Source organism: Anolis carolinensis, chromosome 5, assembly GCF_035594765.1.
Source record: "Anolis carolinensis isolate JA03-04 chromosome 5, rAnoCar3.1.pri, whole genome shotgun sequence".
NCBI lineage: Eukaryota > Metazoa > Chordata > Lepidosauria > Squamata > Dactyloidae > Anolis > Anolis carolinensis.
In genome coordinates, this window is record NC_085845.1 from 5,053,416 (window position 1) to 5,076,838 (window position 23,423).

General features: G+C 38.8%; 1 protein-coding gene across 3 annotated transcripts in view; it reads left to right on the forward strand.

Annotated features, from left to right (window-relative positions):
* The first annotated feature begins 2,640 nt into the window (after positions 1-2,640).
* The window catches only part of LOC100563893 (uncharacterized), a 50,493-nt gene continuing 29,710 nt past the window's right edge, over positions 2,641-23,423 (forward strand). The window contains exons 1-2 of one of the 3 annotated variants that reach the window (XM_008123181.3): positions 2,649-2,711; positions 13,046-13,177. The gene's annotated coding sequence lies outside the window, so the exon portion shown is untranslated. Of the gene's footprint in view, positions 2,712-13,045; positions 13,178-13,557; positions 14,258-23,423 lie in introns of those variants that run through there. The other 2 variants (XM_008123180.3, XM_062981468.1) reach the window with 2 other exon arrangements.

Here is a 23,423-nt window from a genome sequence, read left to right on the forward strand (position 1 = left end):
ACAAATAAACTTCTTCCTGGGAAAAAGCTGGGATATAAATAACAACAATAATATTGGTCATCATACTGAGATTTATAATAACGGTAATATTGATGGTGATAATAATATTGATGATGTTGATAATAACAATCTTGATGACCATGATAATGATGAGAATAATATGCAAAGCTTTCTGAGTGCTCCAGCAAAAAGTAAATAATATGGATGAAGATTATTATTAATAAGAACAATAATATTGATAATATTAATAATATTGATGATTACAATAATAATAATAATAATAATAATAATAATAATAATAATAATAAGTTTATTTGTATCCCGCCACCATCTCCCCCGGAGGGGACTCGGGGCGGCTCACAGAAATATCAAATACAAAACAATAACATGCACTATGCAACAGAGTTTTTGTTTCTGGGTCATAAAGATCATTTCCTAATTGGTTTTAATCATAAAAAACATGGGAAAAGTTGATTAAACTACAAAAACTTTGTTCTTGGGGGAGGGACATCCTGCAGCAGCACATTTTGCTCTAGTTTTCCAATTCAATATTTCCAAATAGTATTTCAACCAATTCAATTATAGGAGCCACACAAAGGAAGTTTCTGGAACAAGACAACTACTTTCAAAGTAAAGACCGCACAAGTAAATAGGAAATAACATTTGCAAACCAGGAACAGAAAAAAGTTTCAAATTTTGTTACATAGTGTTATAATAATAATAATTATTATTATTATTATTTATTTTTTAATTTTTTAATTATTATTATTTGAAAAAAATTTACAGTTAAATATACATATTCTATACATTTTCCCCTATTATTTACATTCACCCCTGTGCTCCCCTTTTCCAGAGCCATTTCTTCTGAAGTCCCACCAAAAGTTCAATTCTTCATTTGGAGGTAAATTCCCGTCTTCTTTTTCCAATAATTTTTCTAGAATTTTTCTCCAAATACCTTTGAAGTAATTTTTTCCCCACAATCCCTTCTTGACTTTTAAATTTGATGTTAGCTTGTCATTCAGTGCCATTCTCCAAACTTCTTTTTACCATTCATTAATTTGTATTTTCATTTCTCCTTTCCAATATTTTGCAATTAGTAATCTAGCTGCTGTAATTAGTTATCTAGCTGCGTATCTAGATAATTAATTATATCTACGTTTTTAAGGTTTTTATAATGTATTTTAACAATGTTATTAATGGATCTCTTGATATGGTTTTGCTTTTATGATTGCATCTTGGGCATTAAATTTTGCCAATGTTTGTAAGCCGCCCTGAGTCCCCTCGGGTGAGAAGGGCGGGGTATAAATGTCATAAATAAACCAATTCCCAAAAACTTTTTACATGTTTACAATCCCACCACATAATAATAATAAAATGTAAATAGGAGTGTGCCTGCAAAATGCAAACAACAACCACATTGATGGAGATGGTATTAATAATAATATTAATCATGATGATTTTGCAAATTTTTGTAAGCCGCCCTGATTCCCCTCGGGTGAGAATGTTGTATAAATGTTGTAAATAAATACATAATAAATAAATATATATTAATTCTTTTAAATTAATTTTTCCCTGTTATCTTTCTCATCCTCTTTTTTTTTAATTAAAAGTAATATTTCCACTGGATTCCTTCTAATTTTTATATTCATAATATTTTCTATTTCCTTTATAACCAATTCCCAAAAACCTTTTACATGTTTACAATCCCACCACATAATAATATGTACATTATTATTTACAAAATGCAAAATGCAAACAACAACCACATTGATGGAGATGGTATTAATAATAATATTAATCATGATGATTTTGCCAATTTTTGTAAGCTGCCCTGAGTCCCCTCGGGTGAGAAGGGCGGGGTATAAATGTCATAAATAAATACATAATAAATAAATATCTATTAATTCTTTTAAATTAATTTTTCCCTCTTATCTTTCTCATTTTCTTTTTTTTTAAATTAAAAGTAATATTTCCACTGGATTCCTTCTAATTTTTATATTCGTAATATTTTTCTATTTCCCTTACAACCAATCCCCAAAAACCTTTTACATGTTTACAATCCCACCACATAATAATAATAATAATAATAATAATAATAATAATAATAATAATAATAATAATAATAAAGGAGAAGGTCCTGAGTTCGAATCCTCCCAAGGTACACAAGAGACCCTTTTTGCCAGGGCTTTGCATCTTTTCTTTTAAGGGAAAATGGATTATTTTAGGATTGCATAGCCTACCTTGCAACCATATTTTTTGCTACCATATTTTTATTATTATTATTATTATTATTATTATTATTATTATTAATGTCAATAATAATAATAAAAAAATATGAGCGCGCCTGCAATATGCAAACAACCACATTGATGGAGATGGTATTAATAATAATATTAATGATGTTGATGATGATAAACTGCAGAGTAAAGCAAACAGCAGCAAAAACAACGACATAGATACCATCTCCTCCCTACCCACTTTTTTGAAAAGTTTTGAGTTTCTTTTCCCGGGACTGGACCCAAGCCACGCCCCCAGCCTCCTCTGCGACCAATCGGATTAGGGATCGTTGTAACTAGCTTGGAGTGGCAGCTGGGCCAGCCAATGAGAGGAGAGCCTGGTTTCCTTTTCCCTCCAAACTCCCTTAAAGTGGGGAGAGCGGCCAGGCGAAGGAAAAGAAGAAGGTCCTGGGTTCGAATCCTGCCCGTTCCAAGGTACACAAGAGACCCTTTTTTTGCCAGAGCTTTGCATCTTTTCTTTTAAGGGGAAAGGGACTATTTTAGGATTGCATTGCCTACCTTGCTTGGCGCCAATTTAACTGCCATGGATCCACCCTGTGGAATCCTGGGAGTTGTAGTTTTCTGATAAGGTCTCTGGCCACAGCCTCTGCCTCTTTACTGTTAAACTTCTCCGCTTTGAAAAGCCCTTAATTGCAAAGTAAGATCATGATTGAGCCCATTGCAATGAGATAATTGAGCTCATTCCAAATCGAAGGCATTTCTTTCCCAGTTACAATTTCTATGTTGCCACTTTGGATGCCTGGGATTTGTAGTTTCATGAGGGTCCTTTAAATTTTAAGGGTTCTCCATTGAGCCCATTGCAATAAGGTAATTGAGCTCCTTCCAAACCAGAGGCATCTCTTTCCCAGTTACAATTTCTGTGTTGCCACTTTGGATGCCTGGGATTTGTAGTTTCATGAGGGTCCTTTAAATTTTAAGGGTTCTCCATTGAGCCCATTGCAATAAGGTAATTGAGCTCCTTCCAAACCAGAGGCATCTCTTTCCCAGTTACAATTTCTGTGTTGCCACTTTGGATGCCTGGGATTTGTAGTTTCATGAGGGTCCTTTAAATTTTAAGGGTTCTCCATTGAGCCCATTGCAATAAGGTAATTGAACTCATTCCAAACCAGAGGCATCTCTTTCCCAGTTACAATTTCTGTGTTGCCACTTTGGATGCCTGGGATTTGTAGTTTCATGAGGGTCCTTTAAATTTTAAGGGTTCTCCATTAAGCCCATTGCAATAAGGTAATTGAACTCATTCCAAACCAGAGGCATCTCTTTCCCAGTTACAATTTCTGTGTTGCCACTTTGGATGCCTGGGATTTGTAGTTTCATGAAGATCATTTAAATTTTAAGGGTTCTCCATTGAGCCCATTGCAATAAGGTAATTGAGCTCCTTCCAAACCAGAGGCATCTCTTTCCCAGTTACAATTTCTGTGTTGCCACTTTGGATGCCTGGGATTTGTAGTTTCATGAGGGTCCTTTAAATTTTAAGGCTTCTCCATTGAGCCCATTGCAATAAGGTAATTGAGCTCCTTCCAAACCAGAGGCATCTCTTTCCCAGTTACAATTTCTGTGTTGCCACTTTGGATGCCTGGGATTTGTAGTTTCATGAAGATCATTTAAATTTTAAGGGTTCTCCATTGAGCCCATTGCAATAAGGTAATTGAGCTCATTCCAAACCAGAGGCATCTCTTTCCCAGTTACAATTTCTGTGTTGCCACTTTGGATGCCTGGGATTTGTAGTTTCATGAAGATCATTTAAATTTTAAGGGTTCTCCACGAGAGGAAACTCATTGGTTTGCATCTACACTGTAGCTCGAATGCAGTTTGACACCCACTTGCTTTCTATGCAATGAGATTCCTGGGAGATGTAGTTTGGTAAGGGCAGGAACGCCTTGGGCAGTTTTACAAGCTGTAGACCTTGTTAAACTACAACTCCCATGATTCCACCACATTGAGCCATGGCACTTAAAAGTGGTTTGGTGCTATAGAGTAGTGGGAGTTGTAGTTTTGCAAGGTATTTTGCCTTCTCTGCCAAAAGAGTGGTGAAACTTCCCCTAAACTACAAATCCCAGGACTTCATAGTTTGGGGAGGCATTTATACCCTTCTGCTGAGAAGTCCTTGCAAAACTACAACTCCCAGTATCCCCAATGCATGGAGCCATGGCACTTAAGTGGCTCAGTGCTACAGGATTGGGGATGTTGTAGTTTCACAAGGTCTTTAGCCTTCTCTGCCAAAAGAGTGATTAAACTTCCCCTAAACTACAACTCCAGTCCTTGCAATACTACGTCTCCCATGATCCCCAATGCATGGAGCCATGGCACTTAAAAGTGGCTCAGTGCTGCAGGATTATGGGAGTTATAGTTTCACGAGGTCTTTAGCCTTCTCTAGCAAAATAGTGGTGAAACTTTCGCTAAACTATAACTCCAATCCTTGCAAAACTATATCTCCCAGGATCCCCAATGCATGGAGCCATGGCACTTAAGTGGCTCAGTGCTACAGGATTGGGGATGTTGTAGTTTCACAAGGTCTTTAGCCTTCTCTACCGAAAGAGTGATTAAACTTCCCCTAAACTACAACTCCAGTCCTTGCAATACTACGTCTCCCAGGATCCCCAATGCATGGAGCCATGGCACTGAAACGTGGCTCAGTGCCGCAGGATTATGGGAGTTGTAGTTTCACAAAATCTTTCACCTTCTCTGCCAAAATAGTGGTGAAACTTTCCCTAAACTACAATTCCAGTCCTTGCAAAACTACATCTCCCAGGATCCCCAATGCATGGAGCCATGGCACTGAAACGTGGCTCAGTGCCGCAGGATTATGGGAGTTGTAGTTTCACAAAATCTTTCGCCTTCTCTGCCAAAATAGTGGTGAAACTTTCCCTAAACTACAATTCCAGTCCTTGCAAAACTACATCTCCCAGGATCCCCAATGCATGGAGCCATGGCACTTAAAAGTGGCTCAGTGCTGCAGGATTGTGGGAGTTGTAGTTTCACAAGGTGTTTAGCCTTCTCTGCCAAAATAGTGGTGAAACTTTCCCTAAACTACAATTCCAGTCCTTGCAAAACTACATCTTCCAGGATCCCCAATACATGGAGCCATGGCACTTAAAAGTGGATCAGTGCTGCAGGATTGTGGGAGTTGTAGTTTCACAAGGTGTTTAGCCTTCTCTGCCAAAATAGTGGTGAAACTTTCCCTAAACTACAATTCCAGTCCTTGCAAAACTACATCTCCCAGGATTCCCAATGCATGGAGCCATGGCACTTAAACGTGGCTCAGTGCCGCAGGATTATGGGAGTTGTAGTTTCACAAAATCTTTCGCCTTCTCTGCCAAAATAGTGGTGAAACTTTCCCTAAACTACAATTCCAGTCCTTGCAAAACTACATCTCCCAGGATCCCCAATGCATGGTGCCATGGCCGTGAAAGGAAGTGGGGCCAAACTGGATTCATCCCACACTGTAGGCAGAATTTTAGTGATATTTAGTGGCCTAATTGGGGGAAAGTTTTGGCACTGTTCCTATGTCCTTGGTCTCAAAAGACCAGGCCTGGGCATGCCCAATGTGGTCGGCTGTTGTCTCAATTCACAACATATAAAGTTTGTTGTCTGCTTTGTTAACTGTTAAGATTTTGACTTAACTCGATAAATGTGGCATCTTCAAGGCACCTTGAATGCTCCACCTGGAATATGGCTTTTCTCTTTTCCAAATGCCTCGCAATGGTCCTTTAAATCAAGTTATAAATGGATATCCGGATTATATTATATTAAATCAAATACCTATTGGTATATATCATTTACAAGGTTCTATACACCTTATACCCAATTATTATTATTATTATTATTATTATTATTATTATTATTATTATCATTATCATTATCATTATTATATTTATTTATATCCCGTTTTATCTCCCCAAAGGGGACTCAAAGTGGCTTGACACAAAAGCATTAGTATACAATTTAAAATATACAAACACTGAAACAGAATTAAACACAAACGGTAATAAAAAAAATTGAGTGAAAATTCATCAAAAACATATTCATATAACATATAACTTTTTATTATAACTTTTATAATATAATAATATATTATGTACAGTGTGTGTGTGTGTATATATATATATATATACACACACACACACACACACACACATACATACATACAGTAGAGTCTCACTTATCCAAGCCTCGCTTATCCAAAGTTCTGGATTATCCAACGCATTTTTGTAGTCAATGTTTTCAATACATCATGGTATTTTGGTGCTAAATTCATAAATACAGTAATTACAACATAGCATTACTGCCTATTGAACTACGTTTTCTGTCAAAATTGTTGTATAACATGATGTTTTGATGCTTAATTTGTAAAATCATAACCTAATTTGATGTTTAATAGGCTTTTCCTTAATCTCTCCTTATTATCCAACATATTCACTTATCCAACGTTCTGCCGGCCCGTTTATGTTGGATAAGTGAGACTCTACTGTATATATATATATATATAGAGAGAGAGTCATAGATTGAGCCCCCAGTGGTGCAGCGTGTTAAAGCACTGAGCTGCTGAACTTGCAGACCGCAAGGTCGCAGGTTCGAATGTGGGGAGCAGAGTGAGCACCCACAGTTAGCTCCAGCTTCTGCGAACCTAGCAGTTCGAAAACATGCAAATGTGAATAGATCAATAGGTACTGCTCTGGCGAGAAGGTAATGGCACTCCATGCAGTCATGCCGGCCACATGACCTTGGGGGTGTCTACGGACAACTCCGGCTCTTTGGCTTAGAAATGGCACCAGAGTCGGATACGACTGGACTTAACGTCAGGGGAGACCTTTACCTATATTCATAGATATAATGTGTATATACATATACACCTTATACTTTTTCTATTGAGTCCTATCTTATGATTTGGTCCAAGAAAAATTCAGGCTCGATTTGCTTTTGGACCCATTTATTTGTGTTTCTTAACACTAGGGCATGCCATTTGCAGAACACTCAACACAGCGCCATACTTCCAATGTGTTGATTGGCTTCCGATCTTTCACATAGAAATAAGAAATGCAATGGATTTGCAGAAGAGAAGGATGAGAGATGGGGACATGAAAGCTGTAGTTTACATATTTGAAAGGATGTCATAAAGAGGCAAGGACTCAATGGGGCCATGGGTTCAAATGACAGGAAAGGAGATTCCACCTGTATATTAGGAAGAACTTCCTGGTCATCTGTCGGGGGTGCTTTGATGTGTGCTTTCACTACATAGCAGAATAAATGGGGTTGGACTAGATGGCCTTTGGGGGTATCCTTCACCTCGATAATGACACTAGCTGTGCCCGGCCATGCGTTGCTGTGGCTTATGGGAATCATTTTTTGGGCAAGTAGAATAGCAGTGAATAGCTTTGCAGCCTCAAAGTCTGGCCGTTTTCTTCTTATGGGAATCCTTATTTGGTGAGCTGGAATACAACGGAATCGGCTTGCTGCTTGGAAGGCTGGGTACTTGCGTTCTAGGGAAATGTTTTTTTTGGGCTGTTAGAATTGCAACAAATAGCCTCACTGCTTCAAAGCCTGGCTGCTTGCTGCCTAGGGGAATCTTTGGTTGGTCAGCTTCAATAGTACAGAGTAGTATCACAGCTTTAAAGCCTGGCTGCCTTCTACCAAGGTTAATCCTTTGTTGGTCTGGTTGAATTGCACTGAATAGCCTTGCAGCTTCAATGCCTGGCTGTGTTATAACTATTGGAATCCTTGATTGGCAAGCTGAAGTTGCACCCTCAATCAAAGAGCCACTTTGAAGCTTGGCTACTTCCTTTGTAGGGAATCCTTGTTTGGCCAGGTTGCATTGCACTTAATAGTCTTGCAGCTTAAAAGCCTGGCTGCTTTCTACATAGGGCATCCTACTAGGTCAGTTGAATGGGATGGAGTGGCCTCGTGGCTTCAAAGCCTGGGGGCTTTCTATCTAGGGGAAATCTTGGTTTGCCAGGTTAATTAGCACTGAATAGCCTTGCTGCTTGCAAGCCTGGCTGCTTTCTACCTTGTGGAATACTTAGTTGTCCAGCTTGAATAGCAATGAATAGTCCCGGTGCTACAAAGTCTGGCTGCTTTCTACCTAATCCATTTCAGGATCTTGTCTAGTTCTTTCATAACTGTCCCTCAAAAGTCTTAAGGTGCATCTACACTGTTGAATTAATTCAGTTTGACCACCACGGCTCAGTGCTTTGTAATTCTGCAAGTAAGAGTTTGACAAGGTCTTTGGCCTTCTCTGCAAAAAAGAGCTTGTACCATACCAGGATTCCATTGCATTAAGTAATAGCAGTAAAATGGTTTCAAACTGCATTAATTTTACAGTGTAGATGAGATTCTTGTCTTGCTCATTAATGAGGTTGATGGGAGTTGCAATATAGCAAGTTAAGTCTGGATAGGCATGGGCCAACTTGGGCCCTCCGGGTGTTTTGGACTTCAACTCCCACAATTCCTAACAGCCTACCGGCTGTTAGGAATTGTGGGAGTTGAAGTCCAAAACACTCGGAGGGCCCAAGTTGGCCCATGCCTGTCTAGCACATAATTGTCCTCCCTAAATGTTGGGATGCAACTCTTCTTGACAGTTCAGTGGTGAAGAATGATGGGATTCCCTGGCTAGACTAAGAAGTTGGTGTTAATAGCCTGCTTACTTAAATAGGATTAAAATAATACAGGAGAGGTTTTTGCTGATTTGCTCATATCTTTTTCCAGGTGCAGAACATATAGTATTTTGTGATAAATCCCACCCCTGTCAAAACCACCTCTGGCTATTTTTTGCCTAAGAAAATCCTATGACATTAACAGGGTTACTGTAAAGCGTAAACAATACACAGAAAATCTTATCTTTGTTGGTTTCCCCCCAAATGCAGCTATATTGGGGATGCTGGGAAAGATAGTCCTTGTGGAGAGAAAAAGGATATAAATCAACATAATAATAATAAACATTATTATTATTATTGTTATTTTATTATGACACAGCAAACAAGATAGATATGCTGGATTTCACAAAATCACAAGTCGAACACTTCCCAAGTGTCTAGGACTGTGTGATGTATTTTCGGATGATGCGTGCAGATCCCAGCAGGGTGGCCTTTTGCAGTTGGCAGATCGTGATTTTGTCAATGTCTATGGTTTCCAAATGCCGGCTGAGATCTTTTGGCACGGCACCCAGTGTGCCCATCACCACCGGGACCACCTGCACTGGTTTCTGCCAGAGTCTTTGCAGTTCGATCTTGAGGTCCTGATAGTGACTGAGTTTTTCCTGTTGTTTTTCGTCAATGCGACTGTCACCTGGGATGGCAACATCAATGATCCAAACCTTTTTCTTCTCCACAACTGTGGTGTCTGGTGTGTTGTGTTCCAGAACTTTGTCAGTCTGGATTCGGAAGTCCCACAGTATCTTTGCGTGCTCATTTTCCAATACTTTTGCAGGTTTGTGATCCCACCAGTTCTTTGCTGCTGGGAGGTGGTACTTGAGGCATAAGTTCCAATGAATCATTTGGGCCACAGAGTTGTGCCTCTGTTTGTAGTCTGTCTGTGTGATTTTCTTACAGCAGCTGAGGAGATGATCGATGGTTTCGTCAGTTTCCTTGCACAGTCTGCATTTTGGGTCATCAGCTGATTTTTCGATCTTGGCCTTGATTGTATTTGTTCTGATGGCTTGCTCCTGGGCTGCAAGGATCAGGCCTTCTGTCTCCTTCTTCAGGGTCCCATTCGTGAGCCAGAGCCAGGTCTTCTCCTTATCAGCTTTTCCTTCAATGTTGTCAAGGAACTTTCCATGCAATGTTTTGTTGTGCCAACTGTCAGCTCTAGTTTGTAGTGTGGTTTTCTTGTACTGATTCTTTGTCTGCTGTGCTTTGAGGAGTTTCTGATTTTTGACTTCAATCAAAGCAGGTTCTTCACTTTGCTTGACATCTTCTGCCAGGGCATGTTCTTCTTCTTTGACTGCTTGTTTTACTTGCAAGAGTCCTCTGCCCCCTGATCTTCTAGGCAGATATAGCCGGTCAACATCACTGCGAGGGTGCAGAGAATGATGAATGGTCATGAGTTTTCTTGTTTTTCTGTCCAAATTGTCCAGTTCCATCTGTGTCCAATTTATGATGCCAGCAGTATATCTTATGACAGGTATGGCCCAGGTGTTTATGGCCTTGATGGTGTTGCCTCCATTGAGCTTGCTTTTGAGAATTTTTCCGACCCTTTGTGTGTATTCTTTATTATTATTATTATGATCGGCGCATTGGGTGCCGTGCCAAAAGATCTCATCCGGCATTTGGAAACAATAGACATTGACAAAATTACGATCTGCCAACTGCAAAAGGCCACCCGACTGGGATCTGCTCGCATCATCCGAAAATACATCACACAGTCCTAGACACTTGGGAAGTGTTCGACTTGTGGTTTTCTGATATGAAATCCAGCATATCGATCCATTGAGTGTGGATCATATTATTAAATAATTATTATATTTAATAGTTAAGTGGTTAATTATTAAATAATTGCTGCCATATTATTAATGTGGACACAGTAAATTCACTTTGCTGCCATTGACTATAAGGAGTGATCATCTATGTTTTGGGTTCTGCAGTGGGTCCTGGAAACGAATCCTTACAAATATGGTAGGCTTACTGTATTTATAGTGTTGCGTTTTTCCTGATATTGGCCATAGAGAAGAGAAATCATGTAATTTTGAAAATGTTGATTGTGAACTACAATTCCCATCAGCTGTTTCTGGTGCAGTCAAAAATTCAGTCTGTAAGAGTTTTTGTGACTAAGGAATAGACTGCTGAACCCAATATTTTAATTTTATCTTTTTCTGGAACAGTGTCAAGATGTTGTTGGAATACAACTCCCATCAGCCTTGGCTGGTTTTGTTTTGTTTTCCTGGTACAGGAACCAGAATACATATCAAACTGGTTTTATGATCCATGTTCTTGTTTGTGGGTTTGATGGTGTTGGCCCCATTTGAGGAGGCAACCCCTGGCAGTGAGACCAGGGAGAAGCCTGTTGGCAGAAACCCAGACAAGGGATCCGCCTGAGCTGCCCATTTTGAGTGAGTCCCTGCTGTGGCGAGCATACAGATCAGGCCCAATTGAAATTAGCCCGCAAGCAAGGAGAGAAGGTGATTTTCAGCCAAGGAAGATTTTATTATCTGCAGATAAGATGCTAGCTAGTGATTCATTCACAAAGTAGATAGCATACAGAATACAGTTTCATAGCCCTTTTCATACATAGGCTGCAGCCAAGCCTCTAATTCAGACCAGTCCTAGAGAGGGGCTTGGCTCACTGGCCAGCGTGGGCTGGGACAAGGGATGATTAAGTGTCGATGAATGAGGTTCCTCTTACTGAACAGGAAAAATAACAAAGTGATTGAGGGCACCTTCTGGCCCTACTCAAGAATGCTATTGTCTTATGAGATGAACATGGCATGGCCCCTTAATAGGGGTGGGCTGGCGATTCCAGACCCCAGAGAAACAAAACATCATATATTAATACAATCATGAAAAAATGACAGAGGATGGGTTTGGCTGTAGAAATGCTGATTTCCTTCCAGTGCGAGTGGTCAAAGGCGCAGGGTGGTGAAATTGGTTCTTCCCCAGAGGTCAGAGAGAGGTGATTTCCCCCTGAATAGAAGTACAGTGGAGTCTCACTTATCCAACGTTCTGGATTACCAACACATTTTTGTAATCAATGTTTTCAATACATCGTGATATTTTGGTGCTAAATTCGTAAATGCAGTAATTACTACATAGCATTACTGCGTATTGAACTACTTTTTCTGTCAAATTTGTTGTATAACATGATGTTTTGGTGCTTAATTTGTAAAATCATAACCTAATTTGATGTTTAATAGGCTCTTCCTTAATCACTCCTTAGTATCCAACATATTCGCTTATCCAACGTTCTGTCGGCCCGTTTATGTTGGAAAAGTGAGACTCTACTGTATTGTGTTGCAATGTCCAGGTAAAGTCCAAAAAATAGGTGAAACTGGGAACTTGATGAGGAAGTTCCCAGCTTAGTTTCTTTTCCCCAGGCTATGCAATTGTGTGGGATGCAAGACATCTTTGGGTTCAGGAACAAGGTTTCCCCAAAGGGAAGGAATGGGGATCTCAGCAGTATAAAACATTAGGTTAACACAACATATAGGCAAAATAGGAACACATAGGAAAAAAAAATGGGGTGTTTGGGGCAAATTATATACCTGAGAGACATAGTTTTCCAAAGTACCTTTAACAAGATAGATCTTCAGAGGAAGATGATGGCAAGGCATCTAAGGAGTGCTCTTTGCCTTTCATTGGGTTAGTGCTCCAGCAGGTGCCAGAGAGAGAAAAAGAGAAAAAAAGGAGACTTTAGTGAGCAGTGACCTGGCCCAGGTAAACTAGACATCCCAAGGACCCAGGGCTGGTTTTCTCATGCAACAATGGGAGAACTTGGACATGTTGCTTTTGGGGACAACACCTCCCAGAATCCCCAAAACATGCCCAGAATCTGCACCAAAATTTTTTTGAGTCTCGGGCTTGGACTCCAAAACCCACCATAATTTGCAGGTGCCTCCATCCTGTTTTGCATAACCCCACCTCCTGATTTGCATATCCCCTCTTTTGGGTGCCCCTCTTATCTTTTGGCTTCCAGCTCTGCACTTCAGGAAATGGAAACCAAAAACTTCTGATTTCTTTCGTTCTTTCTTCCTGTCATTTTGACACCGGAACTGTTGATATTCGCCAGCAGTGAGGTCTCCATTTTTTGTTCTGTTTTTGTTGCAGAAATTTCTTTCTGCCACCAAGGACTGGTTTGGCCATCTTTGCAGCAGATACCGATTTGGCATTCTTCTCTGAGAAAACAAACCAAGGTGCTGCTGCTTAAAACGTGCATGAAAGCTTTGAATCCTTCCATAGGTAAATGTTAAATGGTTCTTTTTCCTTCATTGCAATTGTGCCTAATTTCTCTTTTTGAAAGGCTTTTTCGAACTTGCTGCATCGATAGCAGAATGTGTAGGAGAGGTCCAAGACACAACATTGTCTTCTTTTGAAGCACAGCATTGTTTTCTCATAAAAGTACCGGTTCGGAGGCTTTGCTCTTCCCAAGAAACATTGTTTTTGGAGGACTACACTTCCCAGCATCCCTTTACTGGCTGGGGGACTTTGGAAACTAGTCCAAAAAAATGAAAGAAATACAGTGTTTACTTTGTTTTAGTCAGCGTGGCTTTCCGCAGTGGTTCCCAACCTTTGGCCATCCAGTTTTGGACTTCAGCTCCCACAATTCCTATCAGCTGGCAAATTGACTGGGATTTCTGGGAGTTGAAGTCCAAAAAGCTTGGAGGACCAAAGGTTGGGAACCACTGCTTTACGGCAATTGGACGCAAGGCTTGACTTTCAGTCTTGGAGCTTTTGAAAATGCAATCTTTGGTTAGTTTAGTGTTTCTTTTAAATTCAAAGTCTGGCTATTTTAGAGTTTTCAAAAGTGCAACATCTAGTTATTTTGGAATTTCTAGAAGTTCAAAGTCCGGTTGTTTTGGAATTTCTGAAAGTGCAATATTTAGTTATTTTGGAATTTCTAAATTTGGAAGTTCAAAGTCCGGTTGTTTTGGAATTTCTGAAAGTGCAATATTTAGTTATTTTGGAATTTCTAAATTTGGAACTTCGAAGTCCGGTTGTTTTGGAATTTCTGAAAGTGCAATATTTAGGTATTTATTGGAATTTCTAGCTGTGCAAAGTAGGATTATTTTGGAGTTTGCATGCAAAGCATAGATATTTTGGAGTTTTCAAAACCGCAATGTCTACTTGTCTTCGAAGTTCTGAAAGTGCAAAGTAGGGTTATTTTGGAGTTTTGGGAAGTGCAAAATCTGTTTATTTTGGAGTTTTCAAAAGTGCAACGTCTGTTTTGTTTTGTTTTGTTTTGGGTTTTTTTTGAGTTTCTGGAAAGGCAAAGCTTGGAGACTTTGCAACATGGCAGATCCTCTTCTGATCTAACCCAGGGTAAGCATCAGCACATTCTCATTTATAATTGTACGAATTGGATTGGCAAGATGTGTTCAGCGGGGATTGCCTTTGCCTTCCTCTGAGGCTGAGAGAGAGTGACTTATAAATACTTGAAAACGTGCATCAACCTAGTATTTGTTGGTGGTCTCCCATCCAAATGCTAACCAAGGCTGACCCTGCTTAGCATCCCAGATCAGAGCGCATCCGATGCATTCAGGATATTAAGGTATTTGCACTTCTCTGTAGTCACTTCTCTGTAGACCAGTTCGCATTTCCAAAGGCAAGGAGGATGTGAGTGTTGAAATGGGGAGGAAGCGGAAATTTCTACAAAGGAAATTTCTACAAAGAAGGCTATAAAACCCTAAAGGCACCAGTACTGAATCTGCCTAGAAAAGATAAGGAAAGGCTAACTGATAAGTCAGTGTTATCTGCAAAGAAACCTTGGTTGTGGGGTTAAACTGCTGATCTGCTGAACTTGCTGACCGAAAGGTCGGCGGTTCGAATCCGGGAAGTGGAGTGAGCTCCCACTGTTAGCCCCAGCTTCTGTCAACCTAGTACAGTAGTTCAAAAACATGCAAATGTGAGTAGATCAATAGGTACTGCTCCGGTGGGAAGGTAACGGTGCTCCATGCAGTCATGCCGGCCACATGATCTTGGAGGTGCCTGCGGACAACGCCGGCTCTTCAACTTAGAAATGAAGATGAGCACCAACCCCCAGAGTCGGACACGACTTGACTTAATGTCAGGAGAAAACTTTCACCTTTACCTGCCTCAAGATAGGTAACTTTGGCATAGTTACCTTGACTAGACTATAAATAAGTTACTTTTTCGGCTACAGCTCTGGCAACCCTCCAAACCTCCTCTAAGGATTCATTGTTTGGGAGATCCTTGTAAGGTTATCCAGAATTTCAAAATTTAACATATTCCACAATCTGAAATTGTGAATGTTGGAGGCTAATCTATTATTATTCTTACCCTGCTTCCTTTTCTTAAATGAGAATTGAAGTACAGTAGTCTCACTTATCCAAGCTAAATGGGCCGGCAGAAGCTTGGATAAGCGAATATCTTGGATAATAAGGAGGGATTAAGGAAAAGCCTATTATACATAAAATTAGGTTATGATTTTACAAATTAAGCACCAAAACATCATGTTACGCAACAAATTTGACAGAAAAAGTAGTTCAATACGCAGTAATGCTATGTTGTAATTATTGTATTTACTAATTTAGCACCAAAATATCATGATATATTAAAATCATTGACTACAAAAATGGTTTGGATAATCCAGAAGCTTGGATAAGCGAGGCTTGGATAAGTGAGAGACTACTGTAGCTCAAAAATGCAATAAAATAGCAATAACAACACTATGTAACACATTTTTTGTTCCTGGCTTATAAATGTCATCTCCTAATTGGTTCCATTAAAAAAAAGTGGGAAAAGTTTGTTTAACTGCCAAAACTTTGTTTTTGCCGGACATCCTGCAGCACATTTTGCTCCAGTTTTCCAATGAATGTCTCATCATCGAGTCTCAACCGATTCAACATAGTTTGTGCCACAAAAACAAAGTTTACGGAGTAGAACAACTACTTTCTAAGTAAGCACCGCACAATCAAACAAGGGATAACACTTTCAAACCAGGAACAGAATTTTTTTCAAATAATAATAATAATAATAATAATAATAATAATTTTATTTGTTACTTTCCTCTCTTCGTGAACCTAAAACTTATAAATATAAGGTAGCAAAGCCTTTGTTTTATGCAAATGACCTATATAAAAGTAACTTTCTGTAGCTCCATACTTTCTGCTTTGATAAGTAAATAATCTCTCTTGGAATGGGCAGGGGCTGGACTAGATGACCTTTGGGGTTCCTCCCAAGTCTGCAATGCTGCTTTTTTTCCTGACCTTTTGGCACTACTATTCACACCATCTTATCCATCTTCTCACACCAAAGCTTTCTCACATTTGTCTGTTAGACAGAGATAATCTTTCATTTGTTTTTAAGAGTTGATAAAAAAAGGTTTTGCCCTTCCCTTTGTTGGCTCCATCCCTTCTTCCTTAATTTGCAGCTTCAATTTTGTACATCTTTCCTTGGGATTCATTCCCCTGTGAAGCCTGTAAGATAGGTTTCTGGGTGGAAAAGGCATGTAAAACATAACAATAGCAATAATAATCATATTGCTGAGTTCCCCTGGGGTTACAAATAAAGTGCTATTATTATTATTATTATTATTATTATTATTATTATTATATGGGAGTTGTAGTTTTGCAAGGCTTTGCGTCTTCTTGTTGAGAGAAAAAAGCATGATATAAATATGCATACTGCAACTAATAATAATATCAACAACAACAGCAATAATAATCATATTATTGAGTCCCCCTGGGGTTACAAATAAATTATTATTATTATATGGGAGTTTTAGTTTTACAAGGCTTTGAGTCTCCTTGTTGAGAGAAAAAGCATGGTATAAATAAGCATACTACAACTAATAATAATAGCAACAACAGCAATAATAATCATATTTTGAATCCCCGGGGTTACAAATAAATTATTATTATTATTATATGGGAGTTGTAGTTTTAGAAGGCCTTTTGTCTACTTGTTGAGAGAAAAAAGCATAGTATAAATAAACATAATACAACTAATAATAATAATAATAATAATAATGCCCATAATAGTCATCATCTGCATTTTCTCTTAAAAATAAATTTTTATTATTTTATTATGACACAGCAAACAAGATAGATATGCTGGATTTCGTATCACAAAATCACAAGTCGAACACTTCCCAAGTGTCTAGGACTGTGTGATGTATTAGGGTTAATACATAATAATAATAATAATAATAATAATAATAATAATAATAATAATAATAATTGTATGGGAGTTGCAGTTTTACAAGGCTTTGAGTCTCCTTGTTGAGAGGAAAAAGCATGGTATAAATAAGCATACTACAATTAATAATAATAATAATAATAATAATAATAATGCCCGTAATAGTCATCATCATCTGCATTTTCTCTTAAAAGAGAAAATAAATTATTGTTGTTATTATTATTATCATTATATGGGAGTTGTAGTTTTACAAGGCTTTGAGTCTCCTTGTTGAGAGAAAAAAGCATGGTATAAATAAACATACTACAACTAATAATAATAATAAGAATGCCCACAATAGTCATCATCATCTGCATTTTCTCATAAAAGAGAAAATAAATTGTTGTTGTTGTTGTTGTTGTTGTTATTATTATTTGGGAGTTGTAGTTTTACAAGGCTTTGAGTCCTTGTTGAGAGAAAAAGCATGGTATAAATAAACATACTACAACTGATAATAATAAGAAGAATGCCCACAATAGTCATCATCATCTGCATTTTCTCATAAAAGAGAAAATAAATTGTTGCGGTTGTTGTTGTTATTATATGGGAGTTGTAGTTTTACAAGGCTTTGAGTCCCCTAGTTGAGAGAAAAAGCATGGTATAAATAAACATACTACAACTAATAATAATAATAATAATAATAATAATAATACCTATAATAGTCATCATCATCTGCATTTTCTCTCGTAAAAGAGACTCAAAGCAGTGAACAATACTAAAAACAATACATAAATACAGTGAAAACCCAAAACACTAAATCTTTTGTTGTAGGGTGTTCGCATCAATAATTTTAATGGTTAGGTATTTATTTGATTTTCATTATCTCATCTTCCTTCCGATATAGAGACTCAAGGTGGCTCTGTAATATTTGATCACATTTTCCCCCTGTTAGTTTACTTTCGAACAGGAAGCCCAGCGAGGCAAACCTACTTTTGCTGGAGTTTTAAGATTAGAGCTAAAGGTCAGGGAAAAGAGCTAAAATTTTGGAAGGCATCCACTTTCTTTTTCCTTGAACAAGATAAGGACATAGAAAAATGCTCGCTCTCTGTGCTAGCTTTGTTGGTAATAGCAATATACAGAATTACTGTATACTGGGTTGCTGTGAGTTTTTTGGGCTGTATGGCCATGTTCCAGCAGCATAACAAAATGAAGTTCAACAGGGACAAATGCAAGAGACTCCACTTTGTCAGAAAACATGAAATGCAAAAATACAAAATGGGCCAACGATGCCTGGCTCGACAGCAGGACGTGTGAAAAAGATTTTGGAAGTCCTTGTGGACAACAAGGTAAACATGAGCCGACAATGTGATGCGGCAGCGAAAAAAGCCAATGGAATTTTGGCCTGCGTAAATAGGAGTCTAGTGTCTAGATCAGGGGTCCTCAAACTTTTTAAGCCGAGGGCCGATCCACAATCCTTCAGACTGTTGAGGAGCTGGATTATCATTTGAAAAAAATACAAACAAATTCCGATGCAAACTTCACATGTCTTATTTGTAGTGCAAAAACAACAACAACAAGAACAATGAAAGAACAATACAATATTTAAAAATAAAAACAATTTTAACCAACATACATTTATCAGGATTTTAATGGGAAGTGTGGTCCTGCTTCTGGCCAATGAGATAGTCAAGTTAATTAGGGTTGTTGTTGTTGTTGTTGTTGTGTGCCTTCAAGTCATTTCAGACTTTGGGTGAGCTTAAGTCTAAAATTTATTTATTATTTATTTACTGCATTTATTTACTACATTTGTATCACACCCTTCTCACCCCAAAGGGGACTCAGGGTGGCTTACAAATTATATGTATACTAGCTGTGCCCGGCCACGCGTTGCTGTGGCAAAATATGGTGGTATGGGAAATAAAGTATTGAGGAACTGGTGGTAGTTAAGGTAAAGGGTAAAGGTTTTCCCCTGACATTAAGTCCAGTCATGTCTGACTCAGAGTGTTGGTGCTCGTCTCCATTTCTAAGCCGAAGAGCCAGCGTTGTCCATAGACTCCTCCAAGGTCATGTGGGATGACTGCATAGAGCGGCGTTACCTTCCCGCCAGAGCAGTACCTATTGATGCACTCACATTTGCATGTTTTTGAACTTCTGGGTTGGCAGAAGCTGGGGCTAACAGTGGGGGCTCTCCGCTCCCCCAATTCAAACCTGCAGCCTTTCGGTCCAGAAGTTCAGCAGCTCAGCGCTTTAACACGCTGCGCCATCAGGGGATATTATTTCCTAAAGGTTGTGAATATACAATATTTCTGATTGGTTTTTTTTGTCTGTTGGAGGCAAGTATGAATGCTGCAATTAGGAAAAATGATTAGGATGTAATGGCCTTGCAGCTTTAAAGCCTGGCTGCTTCCTCCCTGAGTGAATTTTTTGTTGGGAGGTGTTAGCTGGCCCTGATTCTTTCCTGTCTGGAATTCCCTTGTTTTCAGAGTGGTGTTGTTTGCGATATTTTATGTGCTTCTACTGTCTGTGGCCCTGAGAAAACAGAGGATTTGCCAGACTTTGATGATGGGAATACTTTGTTGGGAGGTGTTAGCTGGCCCTGATTGTTTCCTGTGTGGAATTCCCCTGTTTATTTACTGTCCTGGTTTTAGAGATTATATTGTTCTGCATTATTCTATCCCAGTAATTATTTCATATTAAAGTAGAATCTCACTTATCCAACATTCACGTATATAATGTTCTGGATTATCCAACGCAGTCTGCCTTTTCATAATCAATGTTTTTGTAGTCAGTGTTTTAAATTCATTGTGATATTGTAGTGGTAAATTTGTAAATACAGTACAGTAGAGTCTCACTTATCCAACATAAACAGGCTGGCAGAATATTGGATAAGCGAATATGTTGGATAATAAGGAGGCATTAAGGATAAGCCTATTAAACATCAAATTAGGTTATGATTTTACAAATGAAGCACCAAAATATCATCTTAGACAACAAATTTGGCAGAAAAAGTAGTTCAATACACAGTAATGCTATGTAGTAATTACTGTATTTATGAATTTAGCACCAAAATATCACAATATATTGAAAACATTGACTACAAAATGCATTGGATAATCCAGAACATTGGATAAGCGAGTGTTGGATAAGTGAGACTCTACTGTAATTACTACATAGCATTACTGCGCATGGAACTACTTTTTCTGTCAAATTTGTTGTATAACATGATGTTTTGGTGCTTAATTTGTAAAACGATTACCTAATTTGATGTTTAATCGGCTTTTCCTGAATCCCTTCTTATTATCCAACATATTCACTTATCCTGCCGGCCTGTTTATGTTGGATAAGTGAGACTCTACTGTATATTGATAATCTTAAATTATCTGCTTAGAACTGGATTATCTGAGGCCCCTTCTTCACAGCTGTATAAAATGCCCACTGAAGTGGATTATATGGCAGTGTGGAGTCAAGATAATCCAGTGCAAAGCAGATAATGTAAGATTATAAATGGGTTATAGAGCTGTGTAGAAGGGCCTTGAGTCTACACTGCCATATAATCCAGTTAAAATCAGATAATCTGTGGAAGAAGCCTAAGTGAGGCCTAAATCAGCCTGTCCCCTCACTGAAGCCTGGCTGTCCCTTGGCTGGTTGCTAGGCAACCAAGTGGGCAGAGATTAGCCCTCTAAACTGGCAGCAATTGGATAAAAAAATTATTGCTCTCCCTCTAATTAGGACTTTATTTTTCTTTTCTTTTTGTTGTATCAACCTGGAGGCATGGATGATGGGTTGTGTTGTCAAATTTCGAGGTTGGGGGGCTTGTACTTTTGTTGTTTTGTCCACTGCCCTGATGCCATCACTCTTTTATATGTATAGATACAATATATTATATTATTAGCATAGCACAATATTAGCATTATATATTACTATATTGAACTATACCACTATACTGTAATATTATTAGTAATTTTATATGTAATATAGAATATATAATTAATTTTATTATATGATATTATTATTAGTGTTATATTGTATTACATTATAATATTATTATCAATATTATATGTAGATACAATATATTATAAAACTGAGGGCGGGGGCCAGGGAAATGACCTCGGAGGGCCGCATCCGGACCCCGGGCCTTAGTTTGGGGACCCCTGCTCTAGATCCAGGGAAGTCTGCCTTGATCAGACCACTTTACCTGTCATGCCACACCTGGAATCACACTGTGTCCAATTCTGGGCTCTGCAATTGAAGAAAGATGTTGATTCTAAGCTGGAATGTGTCCAGAGGAGGGTGACTCAAAGGATCAATGGTCTGGAGAATAAGCCCTATGAGGAGCGGCTCAAAGACCTGGGCATGTTTAGCCTGCAGAAGAGAAGGATGAGAGGAGACATGATAAGAGCCATGCATCAAGAAGTATGGGGAAGTTATAGGGAGGAAGGAGCAAGCTTCTTGGGTGGAACAATGGCTTCAAACTATAGGAAAGGAGATTCGAACTGAACATGAGGAAGAACTTCCTCACTGTGAGAAGGGCTGTTCAGCTGTGGAACTCTCTGCCACAGGGTGTGGTAGAGACTCCTTCTTCGAAGGCTTTTAAGCAGAGCCTGGATGATCATCTTTCGGGGGTGCTTTGAAGGTGATTTTCCTGCTTCTGGGCAGAATGGGGTTGGACTGGATGGCTCATGTCTATGATGATCTCCTGATGTTTTGCCTGCATCTGTGGCTAATGGCATCTTCAGAGGATCTGATGTGAGTCAAGCAAGTGGAGTGTGTGTGTGTATGTATGTGTGTGTGTGTGTATGTGTGTGTGTGTATATATATATATATGGGGGCCCCGGTGGCACAGTGTGTTAAAGCGCTGAGCTGCTGAACCTGTGGATCAAAAGGTTGAAAGGTTCGAATCTGGGGAGCAGAGTGAGTGCCCGCTGTTAGCCCCAGCTTCTGCCAACCTAGCAGTTCGAAAATATGCAAATGTGAGTAAATCAATAGGTACCACTCCGGTGGGAAGGTAATGGCGCTCCATGCAGTCATGCCGGCCACATGACCTTGGAGGTGTCTACGGACAACGCCGGCTCTTCAGCTTACAAATGGAGATGAGCACCAACCCCCAGAGTCGGTCACGACTGGACTTAACATCAGGGGAATACCTTTACCTTATATATACACACACACACACACACACATACACACACACATACATACATATGTACATACAAACACACACAAACCTGTGGAATAATATCCAGGGTGGGAGAAGAACCCTGATTGCAAGTGTGAATGTTGTAATTAGCAAGTTTGAATAGCATTGTGTCGCCATGAAGCTGCAATCAGTGAGAGTATCTGCATAGAGGTAGCCTGTCCTCTGTTGCCTGGAGGCATCCTCTGTTTGGGAGGTGTTGTTATTGTTTATTACTATTTAAATGCATTTGCAAGTCTGTATCAGCCTCAAATACTTTTGGAGCAATGTCAGGATTGAATGTAGCCTTGCTGTTGTTTTTTATTACTATTTAAATCTACAGTAGAGTCTCCCTTATCCAAGCTAAACGGGCCGGCAGAACCTTGGATAAGCAAATAGCTTGGATAATAAGGACGGATTAAGGAAAAGCCTATTAAACATCAAATTGGGTTATGATTTTACAAATTAATCACCAAAACATCGTGTTAGACAACAAATTTGACAGAAAAAGTAGTTCAATACGCAGTAATGTTATGCTGTAATTACTGTATTTACGAATTTAGCACCAAAATATCATGATATATTGGCAACATTGACTACAAAAATGCATTGGATAATCCAGAAGCTTGGATAAGTGAGTCTTAGATAAGTGAGACTCTACTCTAATTCAATACGCAGTAATGCTATGTAGTAATTACAGTAGAGTCTCACTTATCAAAGACTCGCTTATCCAACGTTCTGGATTATCCAATGCATTTTTGTAGTCAATGTTTTCAATGCATCGTGATATTTTGGTGCTAAATTCGTAAATACAGTAATTATTACGTAGTATTACTGCGTATTGAACTACTTTTTCTGTCAAATGTGTTGTCTAACATGATGTTTTGGTGCTTCATTTGTAAAAGCATAATCTAATTTGTTTCCTCTTTGCAGCATCTCAGCACCTGATTGGTATAATTGGGGAGGATTCAAAGGTTTCTGTCTCTAAGATGCAAATTGGCTGAAAAGTTGCAGGGAATTGACTTATTCTTTCCATGGGCCAAAATCAAACCATATTTGCCCAGGCTGGTTTGGACACCCATTTAGACAGGGCTGAAAGTAACTTTGACATCTCTGTTCCAAATTCCCAAAGACATAGATATTGGTTGTGGTTTTTAGTTCTGAATATGTTTTTAT